This window comes from Hemicordylus capensis, chromosome 1, assembly GCF_027244095.1.
Source record: "Hemicordylus capensis ecotype Gifberg chromosome 1, rHemCap1.1.pri, whole genome shotgun sequence".
Classification (NCBI taxonomy): domain Eukaryota; kingdom Metazoa; phylum Chordata; class Lepidosauria; order Squamata; family Cordylidae; genus Hemicordylus; species Hemicordylus capensis.
The window spans coordinates 285,448,807-285,476,284 of NC_069657.1; the positions used below are offsets into that span (position 1 = coordinate 285,448,807).

At 45.7% G+C, this 27,478-nt stretch overlaps 2 long non-coding RNA genes across 3 annotated transcripts in view; one reads left to right on the top strand and one right to left on the bottom strand.

The window, feature by feature from the left end:
* LOC128342460 (uncharacterized) overlaps window positions 1-26,126 on the bottom strand; it is a 238,098-nt gene extending 211,972 nt beyond the window's left edge. For both annotated transcript variants that reach the window (XR_008314991.1, XR_008314992.1), the window contains exon 1: window positions 26,008-26,126. This is a non-coding gene — a long non-coding RNA (uncharacterized LOC128342460). The remainder of the gene's footprint in view (window positions 1-26,007) is intronic.
* On the top strand, window positions 1,883-24,265 carry LOC128342470 (uncharacterized). The gene is made up of 3 exons (XR_008314995.1): window positions 1,883-1,989; window positions 18,507-18,659; window positions 24,170-24,265. It is a non-coding gene; the product is annotated as an uncharacterized LOC128342470 (long non-coding RNA).
* Window positions 26,127-27,478: the final 1,352 nt, after the last annotated feature.

Here is a 27,478-nt window from a genome sequence, read left to right on the forward strand (position 1 = left end):
AGTCTGACAGACACTCTGGCAAAAAGGTTGCCTAGCTAAGCACACAAACACAAAATTGGAATCCCTTCTCCAACCAACTAGAATTCCTCCTCATCTAATTATAGCCAGAATCCAAAGGGTGCTAACGAGACAACAGACTGTGTGACTGAGCAGATATACATACAAATTTCAACTACACCAAATATGCCCTTGTAGCATTTTGTGGATTAGAAATTATTTTCCACATGTTTCTGCATATGAAAATTGGCTCACACTTCCTAATCTTATTAGCACTGTGGTATGTCGTTTATTGAGGCTACACTTTAATTTCTAAATTACTAGTCACTGGTTATTCTAAATATCTTCAAGGTTTGATTATATTCACGAAAGGCCTTCTAAAATGGAGAGTAGGATGGTATTTAATTATCATTAAGGAACGGAATCTTAAATGCGTATCTCATAGCTGTCATAGTAGGTTCACAAGGTGCTAGCTGCAAGAATTCTAGCCACATACTAGAACTCCACTAGACACTGGTTGTGATATTCTAGTATGAATGACTGCCAGTTTCTCAGTTATGAAATAAACAAAACTTTATTTAACAATTTACATAGCTAAAGAGTCCATGTTTTACTTAGAGAGAAATACCAGGTCTACATTGCCAGTTCAACTTTAAGGCTGCATTCACATATAATTTAAATTATGGTTAAACAGAGCAGAGGTTGGAATTCCATGACGTCCAAATTCATGCAACCACAATTTTGCAGCAAAAGTGACCTGAGGTTTGCTTCGCCAAACTCCAGTTTGAACCTCTGGTTTGCAGTGAATTTCGCTGCCATAATATGAGGTTATTCAGCAGCAGTGTTACATCTGAGAATGGACAGCACCATAACTGCAGTTTGGTTCATTGTCTGGAACCATAATCATAGAGACAGCGGTGCAGACAAACCCAGGATCGAACCCGCTCCATGACTGTGGTGCTTCTCGCTGGCTGTCTCTCCGAACATTCTCCCCACCCCCATTTCTGATCCACCAAAGCAGTTGCCCACAAACAGGGATGCTGCCACACCCCCTCCCAAGCCTGTCAACCTATCAAATGGCAAAGTCACACAGGGGCATGCCTTCTTCCCACTCTGTTCCTTGCTCCCCCCCCCCGAAAATCAGGAGAGAAAGGGGACAGGATGGCAAGAAGGGCACTATGTACTTTGCTTTCCAAAAATGAAGCGACAAAGTTGTATGTTCACAACCACATGCACTCAAGGTGGCAACATAAGCAGAGTAACCCCACTGGAGTTCTGGGAGAGCAACATATGCTGCCCTGCCAGCAACATATGGCAGGGCAGTGATACCCGGCGTTGGGTTTAAAAGAGTACCCCAGCCAGGAATTATTGAATGGCTAAGGTCTACTTTTTGTACTATGATGTTGCAGAAGGAGGACCCAGCACTTTCCCCTTGGGGGTACCTGTGCAGTCCCTAGGCTTACTCATGAGAAGGGCTGGGCAGGAGGATCAGCATTGCCCCAGTGAAAAGTGTGATTCCTTATATGTGATGAGCAGGGATGCTGTTCTAGATGGACTGCTCATTCATGAGAGTATAAGGCCATGGGGACTTTCATGAGAGTGTCTGATAAGAAGAAATGTCTGTGGGAACAAAGGTATTGGGCAGAATCGCTAATAATGTGTGATGATATCACCCTCTCCCACAGGCTGTACTCTCACAAGAGTGTCAAGCCATGGGGACTGCAAGGCAGATGCTCAGCCAAGTTGCTCTACAAAAGCAAGCTACAGGGATGGGTACCCTGGCAAAACCTCTCCCTATCTTGGTGACTGTCATGAAGAAGCTGTCAAAGCACTCCCTCAGACAACCCATTCACCCATTTGAACATGTCCATCTTTGTTTTTGCCCAGAACAGCAACTCCACTCTCCTGGGATCACTAGAAATTGGGGCTCCCCTCTCCTGCAATTCCATGTGGCGGCAGATCTACATAGAGTGCAACAACTGTCCGAACCCGGTAAATTTGAATGAGAGTGAAAATGTGTCCCCGGGCCCAGTGTTTCCCCAGTCTGCACATCTGGCTATGTCCGGACACATGGAGCATCAAAATCTCCTGTGGCTGTTTGAAAGGCTTCCCTGGAAATGATAGGGTTGCTGGGCAAACGTTCTGTCATGAATCACAGAGAGAGAGGCCCCCACACAAATGGGGCCCCCTTTGTAGGGTTAGCTCAACTCATGAGTGTGCGGTCCAATGAAAGACCACAGGTTTTTGCAAGCCTAAGGTCCTCCCCAGTAGACCAGCCCTCTCATGAGAGTGCTAGTTGCCTGATAGAAAGCCACTACGGGGGCAGGTGTGGTTTGGTCTCCATGGATTTCTTTGCCAGGGTGAGCCACAGGGGCGGAGATACCATTGGGCCAGCGGGTTCAAAGAACCCGGGCCACACCCAATCAGGGGCCGCATCTCATGGCCCTGGCACACCCCCTGCATCTGATGTCAGACGCGGGGGTGCTAGCTTAGCTCCCGAGCAGGGGCTGTGCAGCCCCTTTGGGAGCTAAACTCAGGCTGGCGCTGCGTTCCCTGCTAAGGCAGGGAAGAAGTGATGCGAAAACAGCATCAGCCTTAGTTTAACTGCTGAAGGGGCCGCGTGGTCCCTTCAGGAGTTGAACTCCAACTCCCGAACGGAGTCTTGAGGCTCCATTCAGGAGCCAGACCATGCCCCCCGCATCTGATGTCAGACATCGGGGCGTGGCTAGCCTCGCGTCTGATGTCAGATGTGGGGGGTGGGGTCAGCAGGGCCACAGCCACACACGGGCTGCCAGCAGTCCCACTCTGCACCTGGTGAGCCATCACAAGAGCATCCTTGGTCACAGCAGGCCAGACCCGCTGTGCCCTTCTTCGAATACATATCCTTTACCCAGATCCTTTGCCCTCCCTCATATACATATCCCCTCCTAGGAAGTCATCATGTTCCCTTCCCTTTCCTGAGTAACAGGAAAATATTACCCCCCAGGATCCCACCCACCAGAAATTGTTATCGTGCAAGATATTTTGATTGTGGGGCTCTTATGAGGGTGGAGGTGCAATCTCTATCAGAAGAAGGGCTTTCATGGCATGGTATTTAAAGGGATTTAAATGCCTTTTCCCTGGCAAGGGTGGGCAGACCATTCCAAAAAGGCACAATCATATTCTGCACACCTCCTTGAAGATCGTGGCCAATGGCTGCCACCCTGGAGATATGCTGATGTCTTGCCCACAGTCTGGCAACACAAGCACTATGGAGCTTGCTGGGATGCAGCCTCAGCAAACCAGGAAGAGGGAGGAGCCCCCCTGCGCTGAAAATGGAGGTTGTCGGGCCATGGTTGGACAAATGTCTGCAATGCAATTCACTGTTTGAAAAATTAACCACAGGTTGGCAACCTCCAGTTTCACGCTATGTGCAAATGCGGCCAAACCGAGGGGTCGCTGAGTCACTTGACAATACTCTTTCAAGCACAACCCTCTTAAAGAGATTGTGTCTTCACACTATTCAGTTGTAAACCTGGATTTTTGTCAGTGAATTTGTTTATATTATATTTTCCTGCTTCGGTCTTCCTGCCACTTCACGTGACCTCCCACTGCACCAGGAAATCTCTCACATCTATCTTTATATTTGTCGCCCTTGGCTAATCTTAAATTACAATCTTGGCCCAAAACTCCCAGTGATGATAATGATGATCATTATTATTATTAAGAATATTTATTTGGCACTTTTCAACAAAAATGTTCTCAATGCAGTTTACATAGAAAAAAGGAATAAGATAGTTCCCTGTCCTAGAAGGGTTCACAATCTAGAAAGAAACACAAGGGAGACACCCGTAACAGCCACCAAATAGATGCTGTGCTGGGGCTGGATATGAACAGTGCTCTCTCCCTGCCGATAAGACACTTAACACTTTAAAAGGTGTCTCTTTTTGCCGAGTCAGCAGGGTTGCTATAAAGCCAGAATATGAGGCCAGAGAACATATACTTAAGTTCAGCCTTGCAGTATAATCTCCTTGAAGTATAAATCTCGACCCACATATGGAATAAAGCAAGTTCACACATTCATGTAAATCATTTGATGTTTCTGCACTTGATAAGTGGCAGCTGACTGTGTGAACTGAATCCACTAAAAAGCATGGCTTTCTGAAGTTCTCTCTGTGGGTATAGAAGTTCTATCCAATCATACATTTACAACATCACTTGGTGATGAAGTCATCAAGTGATGAGCACACATGTGTGAACCAGCCCACTGTTCATCTGATAACTGGTATCTCATGCCACAATAATCCAACAAGTTTTGATGAAGCTACATCATTGTTAATGCTCTTTTTGGTCAAGGCTAATTAGCACAACTACATGGTTCATTATCAAAATACATTTTCCTTGCTAATGGTGAATGGGGGATTATCCAAATCAAGATTAGGTGGTGATATGGATTCAACCTAGTGCTTGTACTTAGGGGTGTGCAATCTGGATTTTCTGTGTTTCGATTTGTAACCGAATCGAAACAGCCCTGATTCGATTTGGATCCAAATCTGACCCATCCAAATCACCCCAAATTCGATTCAGATCCGAATCATGGCTGATCCGAATCGAACAAATCCGGGTTTTGGATCTGTCCTATTAATTTCCCCAGATTCCCAGCTTTCATTTAAAAAAAAAAAAAAAAAAGCTCTAGCCCTTATAGAAGTGGAGTTATGGAGCAAAATGTGTGGTCACTATTTTTTAAGTGTTCGGATTCTTTGGTGTATAATAACTTTCACTTAATGAATCCTTATGAGGATTCATTACACACCTTCATTTCTTCTATTCATTTTGACTGTCTTTTAGACAGTGCCAATTGTCAACTGCCATGTGCCAACTACACCCCACTCCCACCCACAAGGCTGTGGGGTACTACTCAGTTTAAGTTAAGTGCCTAATGGGTGGAAGCTACCACCCAAATTGCAGAGGTATTAGGCAAAGGGCTGATTTTTGGTGAATTGTTGAAGGTTTAGTGTCTTTGAGGAAGATTTGGGGCATAAAGTGGGATCTGGGGTGGAAGAGTGTGGTGAGGTGGTAGTGCCTAATTGGTGGAGGCTACCACCCAATTTTATTATTATTATTATTATTATTTCTTGTTTACACAGTCAGACAGGTGTTATTGACTGGTTTGTTTCATCCAGACATCGAGTCCTTCCCAAGGACCTGGGATGCCAGAATTTTATTGTCAATTGTTATAGATATCGTCGCAGAATATAGGCTGTTCCCAGTAAAGCTGCTTTTTGTAATTGGCTGATGGTGATTTCTGTGGCCCCTATGGTGTTGAGGTGCTCTTCAAGGTCTTTTGGAACTGCACCCAGGGCGCCAATTACCACTGGGATTATTTGGGTCTTTTTCTGCCACAGCCTTTCAATTTCAATTTGTAGATCTTTGTATTTTGTGATTTTTTTCTATTTCTTTTTCTTCTATTCTGCTATCCCCTGGTATTGCTATGTCGATTATTTTAACTTGTTTTTCTTTCTTCTCAACTACAGTTATATCTGGTGTATTGTGTGGCAGATGTTTGTCTGTTTGTAGTCGGAAGTCCCATAATATTTTTACATCTTCATTTTCTTCAACTTTTTCAATTTTATGGTCCCACCAATGTTTAGCTACAGGTAGCTTGTATTTTTTGCAGATGTTCCAGTGTATGATCCCTGCTACCTTGTCATGCCTTTGTTTGTAGTCAGTCTGTGCGATCTTCTTACAACAGCTGATTAGGTGGTCCACGGTTTCATCTGCTTTTTTACAAAGGCGGCACTTGCTGTTTGTTGTTGACTTTTCTACTTTTGCTCTTATTGCATTTGTTCTTAGTGCCTGTTCTTGTGCAGCCAGTATTAAACCCTCTGTTTCTTTCCTCATGTTGCCATTCTTAAGCCATTGCCAGGTCTTGGTGATGTCTGATTTTCCACTTATATTGTGCAAATATTGACCATGCAGGGGCTTATTTCTCCATTTTTCTGCTCGGTTCTTGACTTGTTCTTTCTTGTAGGCCTGCTTTCTTTCATTGGTGTTGAATAGTTTTGCGTTATTGACCATTTGAAGTGCATCTTCTTCACTGTCCTTGATATATTCTTCAAGGCCTCTTTTCTCCTCCTCTACTGTTTGATGGACTGGCAGCATTCCTCTTCCACCTGAACTGCAAGGGAGGTATAGCCTATCGACATCACTGCGGGGGTGCAGAGCATGATTGATGGTCATGATTTTCCTGGTCTTACGATCCAGCATCTCTAGCTCTGCCTGGGTCAAGTCTATTATTCCTGCAGTGTATCTGATAACAGGTATAGCCCAGGTGTTTATGGCTTGTATGGTGTTCCCGCCATTGAGTTTGGACTTGAGGATTTTTCTAACTCTCCTGATGTATTCACTTCCAATTTTTCTTTTAACTTCAGTGTGTGCAATGTTATCAGCCTGGAGAATGCCCAAGTATTTGTAATGTTCTTTCTCTTCCAGGTTCTTGATCTTGCTTCCATTGGGCAGTTCTATTCCTTCTGTTTTTGTTATTTTTCCTCTGTTCATTATTAATGCAGCACACTTGTCTAGTCCAAACTCCATTGCTATATCGCTACTGAATATACGGACAGTGTTTAGCAGTGATTCGATTTGTGACTGGGGCTTTGCATACAACTTCCGATTGTCCATGTACAGCAGACAGTTGATTTTACTTGCTGTTTTAGATGTTTGGTATCCGAGGCCTGTTTTGTTTAGTATTTGTTGTTGTTGTTGTTGTTATTATTATTATTATTACATTTATATCCCGCTCTTCCTCCAAGGAGCCCAGAGCGGTGTACTACATACTTAAGTTTCTCTTTCACAACAACCCTGTGAAGTAGGCTAGGCTGAGAGAGAAGTGACTGGCCCTGAGTCACCCAGCTAGTAGCATGGCTGAATGGGGATTTGAACTCGGGTCTCCCCGGTCCTAGTCCAGCACTCTAACCACTACACCACGCTGGTATTTATTTTTATTATTATTATTATTATTACATTTCTATCCCGCTCTTCCTCCAAGGAGCCCAGAGCGATGTACTATATACTTGAGTTTCTCTTTCACAACAACCCTGTGAAGTAGGTTAGGCTGAGAGAGAAGTGACTGGCCCAGAGTCACCCAGCTAATTTCATGGCTGCATGGGGATATGAACTCTGGTCTCCCCTGTCCTAGTCCAGCACTCTAACCACTACACCACGCTGGCTCTCTAATTGCAGAGGGATTGGGCAAAGGGCTAATTTTTGGGGAATAGTTGAAGGTTTAGTGTCTTTGAGGAAGATTTGGGGCATAAAGTGGGATCTGGGGTGGAAGAGTGTGGTGAGGTGGTAGTGCCTATTGGGTGGAAGCTACCACCCAAATTGCAGAGGGACTGGGCAAAGGGCTGGTTTTTGGTGAATAGTTGAAGTTTACTCATCTTTAAGGTTTTTCCCTATAAGGTATAATGGAGGTTTCAGCAGCCCCATAAGTGCACTTGGAGGGCACTGGGGTGGCCCAGAGTGAGTGGTGGTGTAGTGCACATAGGATGCCAGCCACTCCCATGGGGTTGCTAACCCATGGGGTACAGGGTTCTGTTGTTTCTGAGATGGTCTGAGTGTAGATTCTATGGTAGCAAATGAGAGTGGATTCATGGTTTGTATTGAAAATCTCATTTGCTACCAGAGAATCTACACTCAGAACACCTCAGAAACAACAGAACCCTGAACCCCATGGGATAGAAACCCATGGGGGTGGCTGGCACCATCTGTTCCCTACACCACCACTCACTCTGGGCCACCCCAGCACCCCCCAAGTGCAGTTATGGGGCTGCTGAAACCTACATGATTCCCTATGGAAAACTTCAACAATTCAACAAAAACCAGCCCTTTGCCCAATCCCTCTGCAATTTGGGTGGTAGCCTCTCCCATTAGGCACTTAACTTAAACTGAATAGTACCTCACTGCCTTGTGGGTGGGAGTGTAGTGTAGTTGGCACATGGCAGTTGACAATTTGAACTGTCTAAAAGACAGTCAAAATGAATAGAAGAAATGAAGGTGTGTAATGAATCCTCATAGGGATTCATTGAGTGAAAGTTATTATACACCAAAGAATCCGGACACTTAAAAAATAGTGACCACACATTTTGCTCCAAAGCTCCACTTCTATAAGGGCTAGAGCTTAGCTTTTTTTAAAAAAAATGAAAGCTGGGAATCTGGGGAAATTAATAGGACAGATCCGAACCCCGAATTGATTCAAATCGAATCAGCCACGATTCGATTTGTACCCGAATCTAGCCAATGCACCACAGGGGTGATTCGTTTTGTCTCCAAATCACCCGAATCAGCTAGATTCGGGTACAAATCGATTTGTATCCGAATCGATTCGCACATCCCTACTTGTATTCAAATGTGCCTTCATGGTGACAGACAAAAAGTGTCACATCATAAAATGAATGGTTATGTGAATTTGCTATCCCATCATATCCCTGGGATCAGTGTTACTATGTTTTATTTCTTTAATATCTATATTTTTATTAATTTCTAATTATAATCAATTATTACAAAACAGTTTAATATGATAACATAAATTAACAGAACAAAAGTAAAGTAACCCACTAAAATATCATGAAATATGCTGTATCTTAACTGTATCAATCAGTCTAATAGTGAGTGACTATAAGTTTCAAAGCAATATGGGGTTACCCAGAGGGGTTGTAGTTTCTACATTTTGGAGAAACTCCCTAGGTGTATAGATGCATATATGCTTGTAAATTTAAAAAAGCAATCATTGAGGGAGGAGGAGGAGGTCCTGTGAGCTTGCAAGACCTGCAGGAGCACAGAAATAAGAAAATACTAGAGTATCCATCTCATTGAGGCTATTCTCACAACAAGCAAAAACAGGGCTTGAGGTCTGAAGGTGAGGTTAGCGCTCTGTCAAAAGAGGGTCACCCAGTTCCCAGCCCCTACTCTAAAACCAGGTTCAGCAAGCAGGGGAGGTTGCCTACTCCCTCCCAGTGCTCCTGTAGAGCCACGGAATGCTGTGGGACGCTGCTTGTGGCTTCCTCCCCGGGGATACCATAGAGCCTGGATACCAGAGTGGGCTGTAAAGCAAACAGAAGTTTGGTAGGGGAAAGCCTGTCCAGCAAACAGCACTGAGCTTCCTCAAAGTGGCAGGCACCTTGCAAATGAACCCAAGGGAAAATATGAACATAGGAAGCTGCTTTCCACTAAATCAGTCCATTGGTCCATCCAGCTTAGTACTGTCTACTCTACACAGACTGGTAGTGGAGGATTCCCGCTCAGCCTGACCTGGAGATGCCAGGCAGGGAGCTCACCTTGCTCTCGCCGGCCCCCGCGACGCTCTCGCTGGCTCTCGCCGGCCCCCGCAATGCTCTCGCTGGCTCTCGCCGGCCCCCGTGATGCTCTCGCTGGCTCTCACCGGCCCCCGCAACGCTCTCGCTCGCTCTCGCCGGCCCCCGTGACGCTCTCGCTCGCTCTTGCCGGCCCCGCGACGCTCTCGCTCGCTCTCACCGTCCCCCGCGATGCTCTCGATCACTCTCGCCGCCCCTGCAATGCTCTCGCCACCCCTGCAATGCTCTCGCCACCCCTGCTCGCCCCCCGCAAGTCTCCCCCCACAAGTCTCGTGCTTGTGCTCCCTGTCCTCCATCTTTCTATCTCTGTCTCACAGTCCTTGCTTCCCCTGTCATTGCCAGGGACTGTCGCCTGCTCACCTGACAGCCTCCAAGCTCCCTGCTGCTTCACGGCACAGCTCAGCCAACCATCTGCCACCCACAGCCCTCAGAGTCAACTGTCCAGTTCCCAAAGCTGCCCCCAGCCTCCGAGCTCCTTGCTGCTTCACAGAGCCCCCCAATCCAACTGTCAAATTGCTTTCCAGCTTCCCCGCAGGGCACAGGGCCCGTCTAGAAGAATTAATAATATAGAATATCCCACTCTTCCTCCAAGGAGCCCAGAGCAGTGTACTACATACTCAAGTTCCTCCTCACAGCAACCTTGTGAAGTAGGTCAGGCTGAGAGTGAAGTGACTGGCCCAGCATCACCCAGCAAATATCATGGCTGAATGGGGATTTTTGTGCTCCTTCCTGTCCCCTGCAAGTCACTGGACAAAAGCAGGAGTGGCCCTGCCCTTGCCTGCAGCTGCCCTTGCCTGCAGCGTGGTGTAGTGGTTAGAGTGCTGGACTAGGACTGGGGAGACCCGCGTTCAAATCCCCATTCATACATGAGACTTGCTGGGTGACTCTGGGTCAGTCACTTCTCTCTCAGCCTAACCTACTTCACAGGGTTGTTGTGAGGAGAAACTTGAGTATGTAGTACACCGCTCTGGGCTCCGCCAGTTCCTCCTTCCATCTGCTGCCTCAGAGGAGATGCTTTCTGACCCCACCCACCCACCCCCGCCGCCGACCGCCAAGCAAGGGCAACAGCTCCCTTGCCCTTTCCATGTGGAAACTGCACAGGTGATGGAGCTGCTGCTCTCCCCTTCCTGGTGCCAGTGAGTGGTGGGAGTACATGATTGTCCACTATATGGTAAGAAGAAGCCTGCAGCAGGATGGCAGCATCAAAGGAGAGAGCAGCTGCCATGGGGAGAACGGCTTCCATTAGTGGGGACCCACCAGTGATCCCTCCCAGAGGTAGCAGGGCCAGTGCACACAGCAAAGAGTGTTCCTTGCCAGCGAGCTCCTCCTTCCCAAGCAGATGGCGGCTGCTCCAGGTGGGTCCAAAAGTGTCTCCAACAGGCAGGGAGCAGTGGGTGGGATGGCCGGCTGACCTTCCTGCAGGCAGGGGGGCCCCTTCTCGAAACGCAATGGGCCCGCAGCACATCCCACCTCCAGAGCCTCCCAGAGGTTTGGCCTGCTGTCACGCTCGCTTCCAGGCTGGGCCATGGTGGTGGCAACAGAACAAGCCACTGCTGACCAGGGCCGTTCTGCAGCTCTCCTTCCTGGGCGTGCTCATGCCCCCACACCTCGCAGCTGCACGAGAGGGAGCCCTTCACACCCTGTGAGGGGATGCGGAAATGCGCTCCATACAGGGAGCGTGTGGGGGACCTCGAACATGTGGGGCCGTAGCATATGGCCAATGGATGGGGTGGGTGGACAGATGTTCAGCATCATTCATCCACCGCGAAGCCAAATTCCTGATCTTTGCAAGTATTCTAGCCACCATATGTGCGGTGGGGGGAGGGCTGGAGCAGGCTCTCGTGGTGGCGGGGGGGTGGGACAGGAGTGACCGCTGGACTGACAGACTGTCCACGCAAGGGTCATGGAGGCGGAGGGTCAGCCCTGGTCTGCCCGCCACTGCCCTGGTGGGGGGGGAGCGGTGCGCACATGGTGACTGGGATACTTGCAAATTTTTTCAGCCTCATGGTGGCAATGGCAGCGGCGGCAGGGGGCTTGCGATGGCCGCAGGGGGCTCAGCGGCGGGCAGAGCAGCTCCTACACCCACTCGCCTCGTAACGTGAGTGGCCTCTATGCACGCACAGAGGACCAAAATGGGTTGCAGATTGACTTCCTTGTTATTTGGGAGGCTAGCAGGGGATGGCAGTGGCAGATGGATGGGGAGGCAGAGTCGCCACTTGGCTACAGTGGCAGGGGGGGAAGGGGGGTTCTTACCATCTACACACACTATACAGTGGGATGGGGTGCCACGGAGGCCACAGCTGCGGGGAGGGTGAGGGGGCGGGGTAGGTTCCCACTTCTGCCTTCCCAAACCATGCTGTTGTACAGTGGGATAGGGCTATGGGGGCCGCCACAGCAAGAGTGAAGGGGGTGGTGACACATGTGGCAAGGAGGGCAGGTGCGCACTCCCCATTGCCTGCTTGTCTACCCATCTACTGAGCCCCTGGTGGCGCAGTGGTAAAACTGCCGCCCTGTAACCAGAAGGTTACAAGTTCGATCCTGACCAGGGGCTCAAGGTTGACTCAGCCTTCCATCCTCCCGAGGTCGGTAAAATGAGTACCCAGAATGTTGGGGGCAATATGCTAAATCATTGTAAACCGCTTAGAGAGCTCCGGCTATAAAGCGGTATATAAATGTAAGTGCTATTGCTATTGCTACTGTGATCAGGGGAGCAACTGTACAAGGGTGGTAGGAGACACATCTCATCACCCTTGCCACCACCTTAGTGCCTGGGCTAGTTGTGGGGGCATCTGCCGACTGCTCTCACCGGCATCTGGCAACTGCTCCAGGGGGCATCTGCTGTGTCCCTCCTGGATCTGAGGTGTGTGTTAGGGTTTGCATGTGTTCATGGTGGCTATTCCTTTGCTGGCAGCTGCAGCTGCTCTCTTCTCTCGCCTGCCTTGTTGTGAGCAGGAAGTTTGGGGCATGGGGATGGAGTTCAGTGCCTTTGACAGTGCTGCAGTTGCCAGGAAAGTCTTAACTGAGACTACCAATCAGGGAGCAGCAAAGCAGGACTGCAGCTTGGAGCCCTCTGAGTGGTCTCCTTGGGTCATGTGACCCCCCTAGCCACTCAGGGGGCTGGAGGACCAACATTGCAACAAGCTGTGGCTGACTGCCTTGAAGAGAACCCTGTAAAAGTTGTTCGTCAGTCTCTCACATTCACTACCAAGGCTTCACCAAATGCACGTGTGTTTGCTGTGAGGCTTGAAATAGGATAAAGGTTGTATGCATGGGGTCACCCTGTTTTCTGCTCATGTGAATAGCTTCAAAGTCTAGAGAGGGAATTTCCAGGTGCACATCGGACACCAAAAGGAAGGAAGTCTTTTCTTAGTTGCAGGGGAAGACACACACGGTGCTACCAAATCACAACAGTACTAAAATCTGGGATTCTCTGTTGTTTTTTATGGGCAGCTTTCCTCCACAGAGGAGAGGGGAAACAGGTTTACAAGAAATGGTGGTCAGGCAGACTGCAAAAATCTAGCACTTAGGTTTATGGTTGAGGGCAGTTGAGCCATAGAGTAAGGGTGTGCATTTTGGAATTTTCTTGTTTCGACTTGTATCCGAATCGAAACACCCCTGTTTTGTTTTGTACCCAAATTTTCTGAATCCGAATCAGCCCTGTTTTGTTTTGTAGCCAAATTTTCCGAATTCGAATCCGAATCAATTTGGATTGATTTAAAAAGGGTCCCAGGGCAAAAAGAGTGGGTGGTGGTGGTAGTGTCCAATGGGTGGAAGCTACCACCCAAATTTCAAAGGAATTGGGCAAAGGACTGATTTTTTGTGAATTTTTTAAGTTTACACATCTTTAAGAATTTTCCCATAGGGAATAATGGGGATTCCAGCAAATGTATCACTTCAAATCAAGGGGAAAGGGATGACCCAGAGCGGAGTGTGGTGGGTGGTAGTGCCCAGTGGGGGCAAGGAAACTTCCAGAATTATCTCAAAAGAATTAGGAACATAGGAAACTGCCATATACTGAGTCAGACCATTGGTCTATCTAGCTCAGTATTGTCTTCACAGACTGGCAGCGGCTTCTCCAAGGTTGCAGGCAGGAATCTCTCTCAGCTCTATCTTGGAGAAGCCAGGGAGGGAACTTGAAACGTTCTGCTCTTCCCAGAGTGGCTTCATCCGCTGAGGGGAGTATCTTGCAGTGCTCACACATCAAGTCTCCCATTCATATGCAACCAGGACAGATTCTGCTTAGCTATGGAGACAAGTCATGCTCAGCCACAAGACCAGTTCTCCTCACCATTGGGCAAAGGGCTGATCTTTTGTGAATTGTTGAAGTTTACGTGTCTTTTAAGATTTCTCCCATGGGGAATAATGGAGGTTTCAGGAGCCTCATAATTCCATTTGGGGGGCACTGGGGTTTCCCAGAGCGAGGGGTTGTGTAGTGCACATAGGGTGCCAACCACCTCCATACCCACAAGCCCTTGGGGTACTGGGTTTTGTGTTTCTGCGGTGTTCATTGTAGATTCTCTGGTAGTATATGAGATTTTCAGTGAAAAACAAGAATCCACTCTCATATGCTACCAGAGAATCTACACTCAGAAAACCACAGAAACAACAGAACCCAGCACCCCATGGGTTAGCAACCCTTCCCCCTGGCCAATGTGGGGTCAGTAAAGAGCGGCAAGAAGCAAAAGAGCCAATGGGGAACAAGGAGGGAATTGTCAGCAGGTCAGCCCATGATTTAGGTCACCGATCAGAAGGCTGGAAGGGTGGGAAATTCAAAGAGATGTCAAACACAAAATGGAGACTGACTCAGAGATCACTACAAAATGGAGGTCCGAAACAACAAAACGTTTTGTAGCCGAAACAGGGACGTTTTGTTTTGTACACAAAACTTTTGGATCTGGAAAATGGGTGGGTTTTTTTGTCTACAAAACACCTGAAACAGGCTGTTTTGGGTACAAAACATTTTGTATCCGAAACGTTTCACACATCCGTACCACAGAGGTCATTAACACAATCAAAAACTGTGTTTTATCTGGGCTTGGGAGCTATGTGTGCTCCCAGTTTTCAGTTGTGTGGAAGCAAGGGAAAAGGAAAACCTGGGTAGAAGTGATTGTGTGGGAGCAAGGTAGGAGGAAAAACTACCCAGGTTTTCCTCTTCCCTTGCTTTCACACAACTGAAAACTGGGAGCACACACAGCTTCAAAGCCCGGATGGAACACCATTTTTTATTGTGTTAATGACCTCATCATTGTATGTTAAAAGTATCTGTTGAAAGTGGAAATTTTAAAATGTAGGAAGAGAGAGGAAACTGGCCTGCTTGAGTCCCTAATAGTTTAGTATATACACAGTATCCCCTAATAGTATTCAGGGAGGTGTGCTTAACTAGAGGTGGGGGGTGTAGGAATACATGCCATGAGGTTAAAAAGATTCTCCTTCCCACACTACAGTGCCCCACTGAACAATAAATTACTCAGCATTCAGGGCTGGCAACCTGACCCAATCCCATATCCTTCAGCACTACACAATGTAGTGGGGAAACGTGGAGGGTGGGGGAGGATGCGGAAGGAAAAAGGTACAGAGTCTACTCACAGGACCATCTGGACACAGGAATAATCTTGCTATTGTTCCCACCATTTCAGCCTGGGGAAAACCAATCACATAAATCTACCAGAACAAAGGATGCAACTTTTAGTACAATACTGCAACTATCATTTTCCAAGCATTTACAGTGCCAGAAGCAGAACCATTAATGTGCCAGAGGGTGGTGCACACAACCAGCTTGTACAAGTAGACAACATCCATGCAGATAGGCCCTGAGTTCAGCTACTGTTGAGTAGTGGCTTGGTTTTACGGCGACTCTAGGCTCATGTTTCAGTATCAATGGGCAGCACTAATAAAACAAACTGAGATCAAACCAAGATTATCCATCCAGATGCCATGAGGGGCCAGGATTTGCATAAATCACTTCAAATCTAGGGTTCACATCATGGTCTGAGAGTCCAAAATAAACCATGGTTTGTTACCTGCATGGATTGTGACACACAAATGAACCAAGGTTTAAACAAAATTAAGTTGTTTTTCTCAACTCAGAATGAATCAAACCTGTGCCATGTAAAATAGACTGCCTTGCTGGATCAGTCTGAAGTCCATCTGGTCCATCATTCTAACTTAAGACAGACAGATGGCAATGGCATAGTCAGCTTTAACACAGTCTTATCTCCCATGAATTTGCCTTATATAAGATAGTGGCCAATGTGCAGAATGAAAAGAATTATTTCCAGTTATAAAATGAATTCTCTAAGATGTGCATTTTTTCTGTTGAAAAATAACAATTATTAGCATGAAAAAGACAGCCAGGGAAAAACTACATCTCCAGCTCTAATGAGTTTAAAATTTCAATTATCTGATGTCTAGGTACCCTACATTCTTCCCCTTACACGGTTTTTCATCACATTCTCTATAGTCAGCCAGAACTAGCCTTTTAATGGCAATTTAATGGCTGTCTCTCTGCCAAGTGAGAATGGCAAGGACATGCAAAGAGAAAGGCACTCTCTTGTGGCATCTTCTAGCTTTGCAAATTCCATCTTTAGAAGTCCAATAAAACCAGAGGGTGACCATCTTCTAGAAATGACTCAAAATATTTTCATTAAGGCAAGCATTTAAAGGCTAGTTTAGAAAAGGTTAGTTTTCTGACCTTAAAAAATAATTATTATAATAAAGTGCTTTTTAAATAACTGGCTTACATCCTAACAAACTTCTTGCATAATAAGCAAAGTTGCACTAGCACAAGAAATCCACATACTTGTGCTAAAGAACAGAAGAAAACTAAAGAATTTGTGGAATTGTGCTCTTGTACAATAACGCTCTTGTGCAAAAGGCCCCTTTAAAACAAATTAGGCAAACTGTGCAACTGTTGCACAAGTACCAGTGCAAATATTGTGGTAGTGCAAGTCTAGTCTAGAACACACAAGTTACAGACTTAACGTAAGTAGTCAGCACAACTGTTTTGCGGGGTGAAGGCGGTGATTCAGAAGTCCAGATATTTGCTTTCTGGTAAAAAAAAGGTTATAGCCCCTGGTGGCGCAGTGGTAAAACTGCCGCCCTGTAACCAGAAGGTTACAAGTTCAATCCTGACCAGGGGCTCAAGGTTGACTCAGCCTTCCATCCTTCTGAGGTCGGTAAAATGAGTACCCAGAATGTTGGGGGCAATATGCTAAATCATTGTAAACTGCTTAGAGAGCTCCGGCTATAGAGCGGTATATAAATGTAAGTGCTATTGCTATTATATCCAATTGTTTAATGTTAAATGTGATGGGGGGGTGCATGTTGAGGCTTTTAAGCAATGGAGTGCAATGGAGTAGCCTTATTCAAACATTATACTGAACATGCATACAAATGTCTGTATTAGACCTGTGCATGAGTGCAAAAGTCAGGATCATGTCCAACTCGATCTAATCCAACCCTGAAAATATCAGTTTGAGTCCCTTTGGACCCTTCGCAAACTTGGTTTCAGGACTGAGATTTGGGTCAGGGTTGGACAAAACATTAAAAAAAAAATTAGAAGACACCACGGATACTCAATGTGAACCTGGAAGAAAACTAACTTAACACCAGAGAGTCGCAGGGGAAGTGAGCTAACTTCACATTCTAAGGGGGAGGGGAAGTTACCTCACACCAGAGACTGGCAAGAGAAACCCAGAAATTGGCTGGTGGCTCCTTGTGAGTTAAAAATGGGCTAAAAAATTGAATTTATTTATTTTCAAGTTTAGATATGCACATGCAGGCAGACAGACAGAGGGCAGAAGATGGGTCCCAGCCACGATCACTAAAAAACCACAAGCCCCTTGCTGCCATTTTTTGGCAGAAAAGCGGTTGGAGTAGTTCAATCCAAGCTGGGCTGGCCAAGTTCGGGTTCAGACTCTCTGAACCCCTCCAGTTTTGGTACAATCAGACGTGGCCTGATTTTACTCATCTAAATTTGCACAGGCGTAGCCTGTACACATGTTCATGTGATTGTGTGAACAACTATACCTGTGTCCATTTTAAAAGTGAGCCTGGGAACAAGTCCTTTCAAAAACAGGGTACAGATAGGAAGTGTACTAATGTACATGTGCTCAACATATTATGGGAATAAATATATGTGCATATAGATCTGTACATGAGTTCACTGTACACAGACTGTACTGCATTGAACATAATGCATGGGAAGGGTGTATGGGTTTTGTGGGGAGGAGGTGTTGAGCATTCCTGATGCACAGAATATTAGGCTAGTCAACTAGGGAGGCACCAGCCAGAGAACCCAATCACTGGAGCTGTAAGGTAATGGTGGGGGCACCAGGGGCGTAGCAAGGTTGGAGTGGTCCCAGACACAAGATTTTAAAATGGGCCCCCCCTTACTGAAGCTCAGCTCATGAAGTAAAGAAATCTTAAATGAGGCTGAATAGTATCGGTAGTAACAAAAAGCATAGGGAAATTATATCTCCTACGTGCCACAATAGAATATCATCCTAAATTATTTTTTTAAAGGTTTTGTAAGTTGTGGGAGATGCAAGTCATTTAATGGTAATAGAGAAAGACATGCTGTTCTGGTAGCTCCAGGTCTTAACACTCACATCAGTTTTGGAGGATGAATACAACTGAAGGAAGCCCGGACGGGTGTGCGGCTGGGGGAGTCAGTCATGTGACTTGCCTCTGCCCCCCCCCAAGGCAGTGGGCCCCCAGACAACTGTCTTCCCTTGCCCTATTATAGTTGCACCCCTGGGGGGCACCCAGAGCAGAGACGTTTAAGGTGCTGAAGCCTTGCTCCTCAAAACTCTATCTGTTTGATTTGGTACACAGAATGGTGCCATCATGTCCCCACCTCTGGAAGGAAGATGTCTGAAGCCACCCCACTTCAAGATATTTTTCTAAATGATTTTTACAATAGCCCTGCTAAGCATGCCACTGCTATTCAGGATTTATAGATGGGCAGCAGAGCTGAGAGTTAATTGCATGCTCAAGGCCTCCCATAATGGTTGAGTGGGGATTTCAAATGTCCCAGCTTCAATTCTAAAGCTTTATTGAATGGGCCACATCCAAACTAATGGAGTGCTGATGCTGCTAATGCTGTGCTGGTGCTTTGACAGAGGGTCCATTTTCATCAATCCCTTCTTCCCTCTGAAGCCTACAGAGATCTCCCAAAATATGGTTCCTGAAGGCAGTGTGACCATCAGCGACATAGTTTCAGGAATCACAGTCAGTTTCAGAGGGAAGGGGAGAGCAACAAAAATCCAATACAGAGTTCCAAGAAGACCTAGGAAAATAGGGAAGAGCCAGGTATGAAGTACAAAACTTTTATCTTGCTATGCTTTTTTTTTTAATATTTGGATATACCTCACTAAATTAATAGAAGAGTTCTATCTATCTATCTATCTATCTATCTATCTATCTATCTTTGACTCATTGAAATCTACCAGTCTGCCTGGGTGTTATGAACAGAAATTGCTTGAAGTGTGTTAATACACAGTTATCAGGCAAATGTCAGTGGAAATTAAAAGTATAACAGGTGATCTGTCTGTGTTAGTTCTGTTTTCAGCCTATTGAGTGGATTTCTAATTAATCTTTCTAAAAATAGTTTAGCTGAAGAGAATATCCCCCCCACCCCACCCCAAGATGAACATTTGATATGCATCATCCATTACTTAGTGAACATGGAGGAGCACTTTAGTAGCCAAACATAAACCGTTCCTGAACATTTCTTCATAATTACTTCTTCTCAACTAGATATTTCAGTTGAAGCGGGATTTTAAATGTATACCTTAAATCTGTTCACCGAAACCTGGTAAACTGCTGTTAAGAAATCATATTGCACAGGTGTCAATAGCAGACATTTCCATCACAAGCCATCTAGCACATCATATATTAGAAATTTTATTATATGTGGCATAGATTCTCTCCATACAAAGGTGCCTCATTAATATTACGAAGTTATTAATGAAAGACTGTACGGGAGAACAAATACCATTCTCGTTACAAAATATTTGATGACCTGCTATCCACCAATTATTCCTTTTTCCTTTCATGTTACCATAACAAAATTCCTCTGCAGGACAATAAATAATCCATTGTACTCCCTATCAGAGTATACCAAGTTAAATCACCAAGATAGGGCTAATTTAAATCATTGAAGTAAATCAAGTTTCTCATTGGTACTTCATATACTTCCTAAACAATTATGCATAGTAATTGGTTAATCTAACCACTAAACCCTGTTAATTTGCAACTAAATAGAGCATTTACTGTCTAGGAAGGAATACTTTACTGTTGCTGCTTTCTGACTCACTTCCTTTCCCTATATTGAATAACAATCCCATCCATGCAACCAACTGGAAACAGCAAATGAGTGGAAGGCAAGAGAATGCAATCAGGAGGTCCCAATTCCATTTTGCATGTTTTCATTGGGTCTTCTGCACAGAGCCTATGTGCATCATGTATACATATGCTTTGTCTGATCAGTGGGTCTCCTGAAATCAGGAGTTAAAATCTACTGCCTGCCCCCACTTTCAAATCCATAGCAACAATACAGTGGATTACCTTGTTAGAGGTTAATTTCTACCCCCAGTAGGTAAAAATAGCAGAGCACTAAGGAATGAGCACACACTCCAGTTATAGAGCAGGTAGCAGAGGACAGTTTAGTTTTTACAGCTATTTAGAGAAAACACATGGCGATCCTTGTAGAACTAAATACTAAGTATTTATTGGTTAAATACACTTGGATAGGAAAGACCTAAATATAATCTAAAGGACTACATAATGAATAGGTAAGGAGGGAGAGAGATGTTTCCATCTTCTCTCTAGGAGGAAAGGAAGGACTGAGACTCAGCACAGGAAGTAAGGAAGAGTCAGATCAGGGGTCATAGAGTAGAGACAGGTAGAAAGGGTAGGGAGACCCTTACTCACTGAGCCGGGTCTCATGATCAGTGAGACCCAGTTTGGGAAAGGAAGCGGGGAGAGCGGGCTAAGCCCGCTCTCCACACACGAGCAGGGCAGGAGCCCTGGGCGGCCGGATTGGCTGCCCACACGATTGCCGGCTCCATAATGGAGCCAGTGGGGGCTGGGGAGTTCAGGGCCCGCGCAGCCCCCGGAAGCTCCAGTATGCCTTGCACGAGTGGGCAGGGCATACTGGAGAGACCCCCGGAGCCAGGAGGCAGCTTTTCACCTCCCTTCCAGGGGACTACTCATAAGTAGCTGTGGCACGAAGCCACACCGCAGCTACTCACAATCAGAAAAACCAGGTTTGCAGAATGCTCGGTCCGCAAACCCAGTTTAAGGGGAGGGGTACTTAGGTGGGTTAACCGCCGGGAGGCAACTGGGCTCGGCTGTGAGCCCGGTGGCTCCCACAATCATCTGAAATCGGGCTAGGCTCCTCTAGCCCGATTTTGGCTGGTTGTGGGAACAACCTCACTATCTCTATTCCCAATGACCCTGGTGGTCATTAGGACAGTTGGTGCAGAAGGTCGATGCACTGGAACTCCATCTCCAACATACCTTATTATGTCATATTAGCCTCAAAAAAGAGATGTTGATCATTCCTTCATTGCCACTGAAAGAAGCCAAAGGCTGCATTTCCAATGGTAATGCAAAACTATGGCTTGTTTTAACAAACCACGGCCTGTTTCCAACCAACAAATCAGGATCCAAAACCACAATTTGAAGCTGGTTTGCAAACCACCGTTTGATTTCAATTAATGTCTGAAATCACCAGACATGAAGAAATGCCAGGATCTCAATCACAGGCCACTCTTCTGCCTCAAGAGGCTGCTGCACCATGGAGATGAGAGTGGGACTATGAACTCACAAAGCTGCAGCCTGAGCAGACAAGCATCTCTAAGCAGGTACAGCTGGAAGGTTAAGGTGCTTAACTATGTTTAGCACAATCTAATCGTTTCACATGAAGTGCAAAGAACAGCCACCTCATCCCAGGCAGTGTAACAAGGCCCAGCCCTCCATGCCACAGTACTTAGAGAGTGTGAGCAAATGTGAAGACAGTGGCTGGGACTCCGAGAAGCTGCTGCTGCTGCCTCCTCTGGTTAGCAACCTTTTTCTAGGCAGCCACACCACTGATTCCAATCCTCTCCACCATGCTGCCCAGAGAGGGAAAGAGAGAGCTTAGGCAGAGGCAGGTGTTGGGAATTCTCTCTGGTAAGAGATACCCTTCTAGAGTGCATTGAAGCACAACACAGTGGAGTCTGCCTAGGCATGTGTGTGTGCTGAGAGTAAAAGAAGCTTGGAGCCAGTTCAAAGTTTCAAATCAATATAAGGAGTCTTTATTGGAGAACTCCATTCTAGATAGGAGATAGGATCTGTAATCTAGCTAGCTAGCTGGATGCAGAGGGATAGTTTCTGCATCTCTGCACACATGGTGCAGGGAGAGAGGCAAGAGTGTGTTAGGGAGAAGAGGAAGGAAGGGAGGCAGGAAGGAAGGAAGTCCCTGAGAGTAGCAATCTACATATCAAAGGGATAGTGTCGGGGCAGTAGAGAGGAGGAATGACCAGTGTCTTGATCCCTCCAGCCCTCTGACTCACTAGTCTGTCCCTCTCTGTCATTGAGGCAAGAGACAGAGCAAAGTCCTTCACTTCCAACAGCAGGAGCAACCACTGCCTCTTTTTGCTCCCTCTGGGTGATCAGTGGGCTCAGATTTTACTGTCACACACCCCAGAGTGAGAGGACAGGCAAAGGATTGGAAGCAGCCATCCTTGTACCCACCACTGACTCATCCACTTTCCTGTGCCACCAAGTCTGAGAAGGGAAGAGGTGGTGGTCTGGACCATTAACAAAGGGATGGTCAGCCACCATCAGGAAAATATACACTAAAAAAGCCTTCTAAACACTCTGGAGAATGTCCAAGGGAAAAGGGCAAGAAGCGACAGTATGCAATACCATTCAGCATGCAGGAAAGGAAGTTCAATAACAGTCCCTTGAGCATTAATGATATTTATAATTTAACTTCCTCATTTTGAATTTCTTTTTATTTCCATATATTGTGCTCTCGCATCTTGCGAAAACATCCCTTTACTAACCTCTGCATTTCTAACACCTTAATGTGATTTGCACGAAGAAAAGCTTATAAAAATAAATTGTAGTACATTTGCATTCTGTGCAATGAGGTGATGTTTTTCCCCTTCTCAGTTTTTCCTCCACATTACCTAAGGATGAGGAAGTGGAAGGGCAGATTAGCTTATTAGCTCAACAGAAAAACTGTACAGAAATATTTCTGTTCACTGGGAATACAGTGCTGTAGTTGGTTTGTGCAAGATAAAGTCATACTTCCCGACAGCTTTTTTTCTGAGGGAAGAAGTTACCAGAACTCATGTTTGACAACTCCTCAGGGGATTGGGGTGGGGGCTCTATGTATATATTGATAGAATATGTATATACTTTACATGCACACATAACTGACTCACCGTACAGCCACTACAAGACTGATTTTGGGATGCAGGAAAAAATACGAGTTGGTTTCATTTCAAGTTTTGGCAACTAACTTGAAGGATTCTGGGAAGCCGCCTCACACCCATCTTGCACCTTCTGTCTTCTTTGTATTCCTAGTCCTCCCTCTTTCTCTCACTCTCTTCCTTTCTTCCTCCGTTTCCCCTCTTTCTCCCTCTCTTGCCCTCCACTCACTCATTGAGGGTCTACACACAAGCGGTGTGTAGAGCCTGGGAGGGTTAGGCAGGGAGAGTGGGCTTAGCCCGCTCTCCCCACAGATGATCTCCCGCGGAGCCCTGAGCGGCCGGATTGGCCACCCACACGACTAACGGCTCCGTCATGGAGCCGGTAGGGGCTGTGGGGATTGGGGGCTACATGGCCCCCGGAAGTCCCAGGATGCCCTGCTCGAGTGCGTGGGGCATCCTGGGGAGACCCCCCCAAGACCAGGAGTCTTGTTTTGGCCTCCTGTTGGGGTCTCTGCGCGAGTCGCCATGGCATGGAGCCACACTGTGGCAACTCACAATTGCCAAATAGGGTTAGCGGAGTGCTTGCTCCACTAACCTCATTTAAGGGGAGGGCTAATTTGGCAGGCTAGCCACCGGAGAACCACCCGCGAGCCCGGTGGTTCTCACAATGGGGGAAAACTGGGCTGGGCTCCTTTAGCCTGGTTCCCCCCCATCGTAAGAGTTAGCCTCATTATGTCTTCATTCTGTCCCTCTTTCTTCTCCACCTGTTTCTTCTGTCTTCGTCTTCGTCATTGAAGAGCCATGAGGATGTAGGGGGGAGGAGCAAGGCAGCTCAGGAGGAAAAAGAAATGCTTCAGCACATAGTGAGGCGGGGGGAGATGCTGGCAGGGAAGGAAGGAAGGAACCAGCCAGCTGCTGCAAGTGGGGAGCAATGCCGTCACTTTGGCACATGTCAGAGAGGAAAGAAACACTGCAGAGGAAAGAAACGTGGTAGCTCGGGTTGATTCTCAGCTTCTGAGCCCTCCAACCTGTGGGTCAGGAGTTTGACACCGCTACACTTTTAATTAACAGCAGGGAAAGGTGCCAGAATTCCATTCCAATGCATTCCTCCAGAAAAACAACTTCTGCTGAGATATCAAATTTTGCATATACAATCCTGCCACTGAATTTAGCTGAATGCACTACTTTTTACACCAGAATTGTATTTTAAAGAAGCAATTCTGAATATCATACTTCCTGGTTCCCTCCGATACCAAATATGGCATGAACGATCCTGCCACTTAAAATAGCAGAATGCACTACTTTTTACACCAGAATATGCTGGGGGGAAGGATTAAATAATGTTTTGTAATTTTAGAACAAATTTTGAATATAATATATTATTGTTCTCAACAGGTTTTTAACACTCAACAATCAGATCAATAGTTACAAAACAGCATCATCCCCAAGAGAAGCCCAAGATTTTTCTCCAATTCAAACAACTATGATTCAAATTTATCATATAGTAATAATTCAATTAAATGAATAATGCTTGAAGTTGAAAACTTCACAATTTCAAACTATTCTTTTACTTCCCTTTTCTTTTCCTCCCCTTCCCTTTTCCAAGCACATTTATGAAAAATTCTATTTTTACCCATTCACAGGCCACCTCCCTGTATATCAATTTAGTTATCACGGGGAGGTTTAGTTTCAGTTCTTCATAGTTTTCTACTCAGCACGCACACACACACCCATGAAATTGGTATATGCAGTTTAAATAACCTGCATCTCAGCAGGCATGCACAGAGATTTAAAGAGGCAGCACCAGAAGCAGAGGCTGCTCCATTCACTATTCCCTCTTGCACCGCTTCTTTTAACCTCCCTGAACATCCTCCGAGAAGCAGGGAGCTTGCTTATTTAAAATTTGCACCTCCCTGCACTTCTCAGCTGAGGTGTGGAGAGGTTTAAAGTTTAAATAGCCACCCTACCTGCACAGGCCACTCCATCCTCTCTCTTCGCAAGAGTGGATTGTTTAATTAAGGAGACTAACCCCCCTTTCTTAAATTAGGTCAAGCACTCCAATATCGTGGTTTTGGTAAACATTACTCTAGCAATGCTAGAGGGCTGCCTGGATTTCATTTCTTGAACTTTCCTTGCAGTGTAATCTACACAAAATTACTTTGCCCGGTGAACAATAGGCCTCATCCACCATATAGAAAAGAAAAGCTATATAATAGACTATATTAAAAAGACTTCCCAAGTCTTCTATAATAGACTATATTAAAAAAGACTTCACTTGGGTCATCGCAGCCTTAAGACTATAGCTGTAAAAACAAAAAAAATTAAGATAGTCTTATTAGATGTGCCAGTTAGACTGGCTGACATCCAAATTAAATTACTCATGAGTCACCCCACTGAAATCAATAGGACAAATTCATGATTAACTTGTCCCATTAATTTCAGTGGGACAACTTGTGAGTAACTTAATTTTGATTGCCAGCCATTACATCTCTAGAGTAAAAAAAGCATCCCTTGGATCAGCAAGTCTTTTCCCTTCCTCCTCCCTTGCTTCACCAAATTAGCAGATCACGTATATGAAAGTCAATATTCCTAGATATCGTAAATCTGAGTTATTGCAGCCTATGGCCTTTGCATAAGGCACCTGAACTGTGTAGAGGTAAACATAACTGCATCAAGCTAATTTCTCCATATATGGCTATGACACTTGATCAATTCACAGCTTTTGAAGCTGAACAAATGATTTCAGCTTCCTCTGCCTATGTGCCACCACTCCTTGGAAAGCAAGATTTGTGACTTCAAGATGCTGTGCATGTGGTTATAGATCAAAAATAAACACCACCACATTCAGTAAAATAAAGTGTCTCTTGACATAAATCAAAGTTCCTCTTCTGCGCTGCGATGGCAGCCTGGGAAGTTGCCCAAGAGAATTAGAGAAGGCCATGTCTTGGTATAGGCTTAACAACAGCACATTTTGCTTTATGATGGTGCAATCTTGCACCAAAGGCTGCAATGAGCAGGTAAGCAGTGAGTCACTCAAATGTTGAACAGGTGGGCAAACACTTCACTGTTTGCCTTGGAAATAACAAGGAGTTGCAAACATTCTTGTAGAGTACTCCAAGTCTTGAGGACTTTTGCAAATACTAAAAAAAAAAAATTGCTGCAAAAGTGCAACTATTCTTTCCCTACTTTTGCTAGCTAAAATAAGGAGTCAGGGGGTTCTTCAAAAACATTACCTTCCTGCTTACCGTCCTGGAGCTTCCTACCCTGTGGCTGATGCTGAAAATATACTTCAGAGCACGCTCGGACACATCATTTCCTGCAAGGATCTTGCACGTTGTAGTTTCCTGCTGCTGACCTCATGAAGCCATCAGAGTGAGGCAAAGGCAGGAAGCCATTGCACAGCTGCCTTCTGGGTAGAAAGCTAAACTTTCATTGTAGAGAAATGGCAATCGTGCACAACAGGGAAGTCCTAAATGGTTTGGGGCTTGGGTATTTTAAGGACAATCTTTATTCTTATGTGCCTCCCCATACATGTTTGCGGATTGTAACAGAGAGTAGGGATAAATGGAGAATGTTCACAATGGGCGGAAGTAAGACATGGGTTCCCCAAAGATCTGTATTGGGACCACTGCTTTTCAACATTCAAAAATTATCAGGAGTCAGGAGGAAGTAGCTAAGTGGCCAACTTTGCAGATTATACCAAACTATTCAGGCTGGGGGGCAGATAGGAACTTGGCAACATAGGAAGCTGCCATATACTGAGTCAGACCATTGGGCTATCTAGCTCAGTATTGTCTTCACAGACTGGCAGCGGCTTCTCCAAGGTTGCAGGCAGGAGTCTCTCTCAGCCCTATCTTGGAGAAGACAGGGAGGGAACTTGCAACCTTCTGCTCTTCCCAGAGCGGCTCCATCCCCTAAGGGGAATATCTTACAGTACTAACACTTCTAGTCTCCCATTCAAGTACAACCAGGACAGACCCTGCTTAGCTAAGAGGACAAGTCATGCTTGCTACCACAAGACCAGCTCTCCAACTGTATCAACTGTATATATACACTGTATACCAACTGTATCTCCACTGTATCTCCAACTATGAAGAAATCAAATTATTTACTAGAGATCATAAGGAAAGAGGTCAAAAATAAAAACTTCTGATATATTTACAAGTATATGGTATGGCCACATTTGGAATAATGTGTACATTTCTGGTCATTGCATCTCAAAAACAATCTTATACAGCTGAAAAAGGTGCAGAAGAAGGCAGCCAAATGATTATTATGAGTTTTATTATTTTTACATTTATATCCCGCTCTTCCTCCAAGGAGCCCAGAGCGGTGTACTACATACTTGAGTTTCTCTTTTTTTACAACAACCCTGTGAAGTAGGTTAGGCTGAGAGAGAAGTGACTGGCCCAGAGTCACCCAGCTAGTTTCATGACTGAATGGGGATTTGAACTCGGGTCTCCCCGGTCCTAGTCCAACACTCTAACCACTGCACCATGCTGATGATGAGGGGTTTAGAGCACCTTCCTTACAAGGTAAGGCTACATTTGGAGCTTTTTAGTTTACAAAAAGGCAATGGGGGGCAGGATGATTGAGGCTTATGACATTAAGCATGGAGCGGAGAGAGAGAAGCAAATATGGAAATCAGAGGATGTTTCAATGCTAAGTATATATCTTCCAGCATTTAAGATTTCACTCTAATTC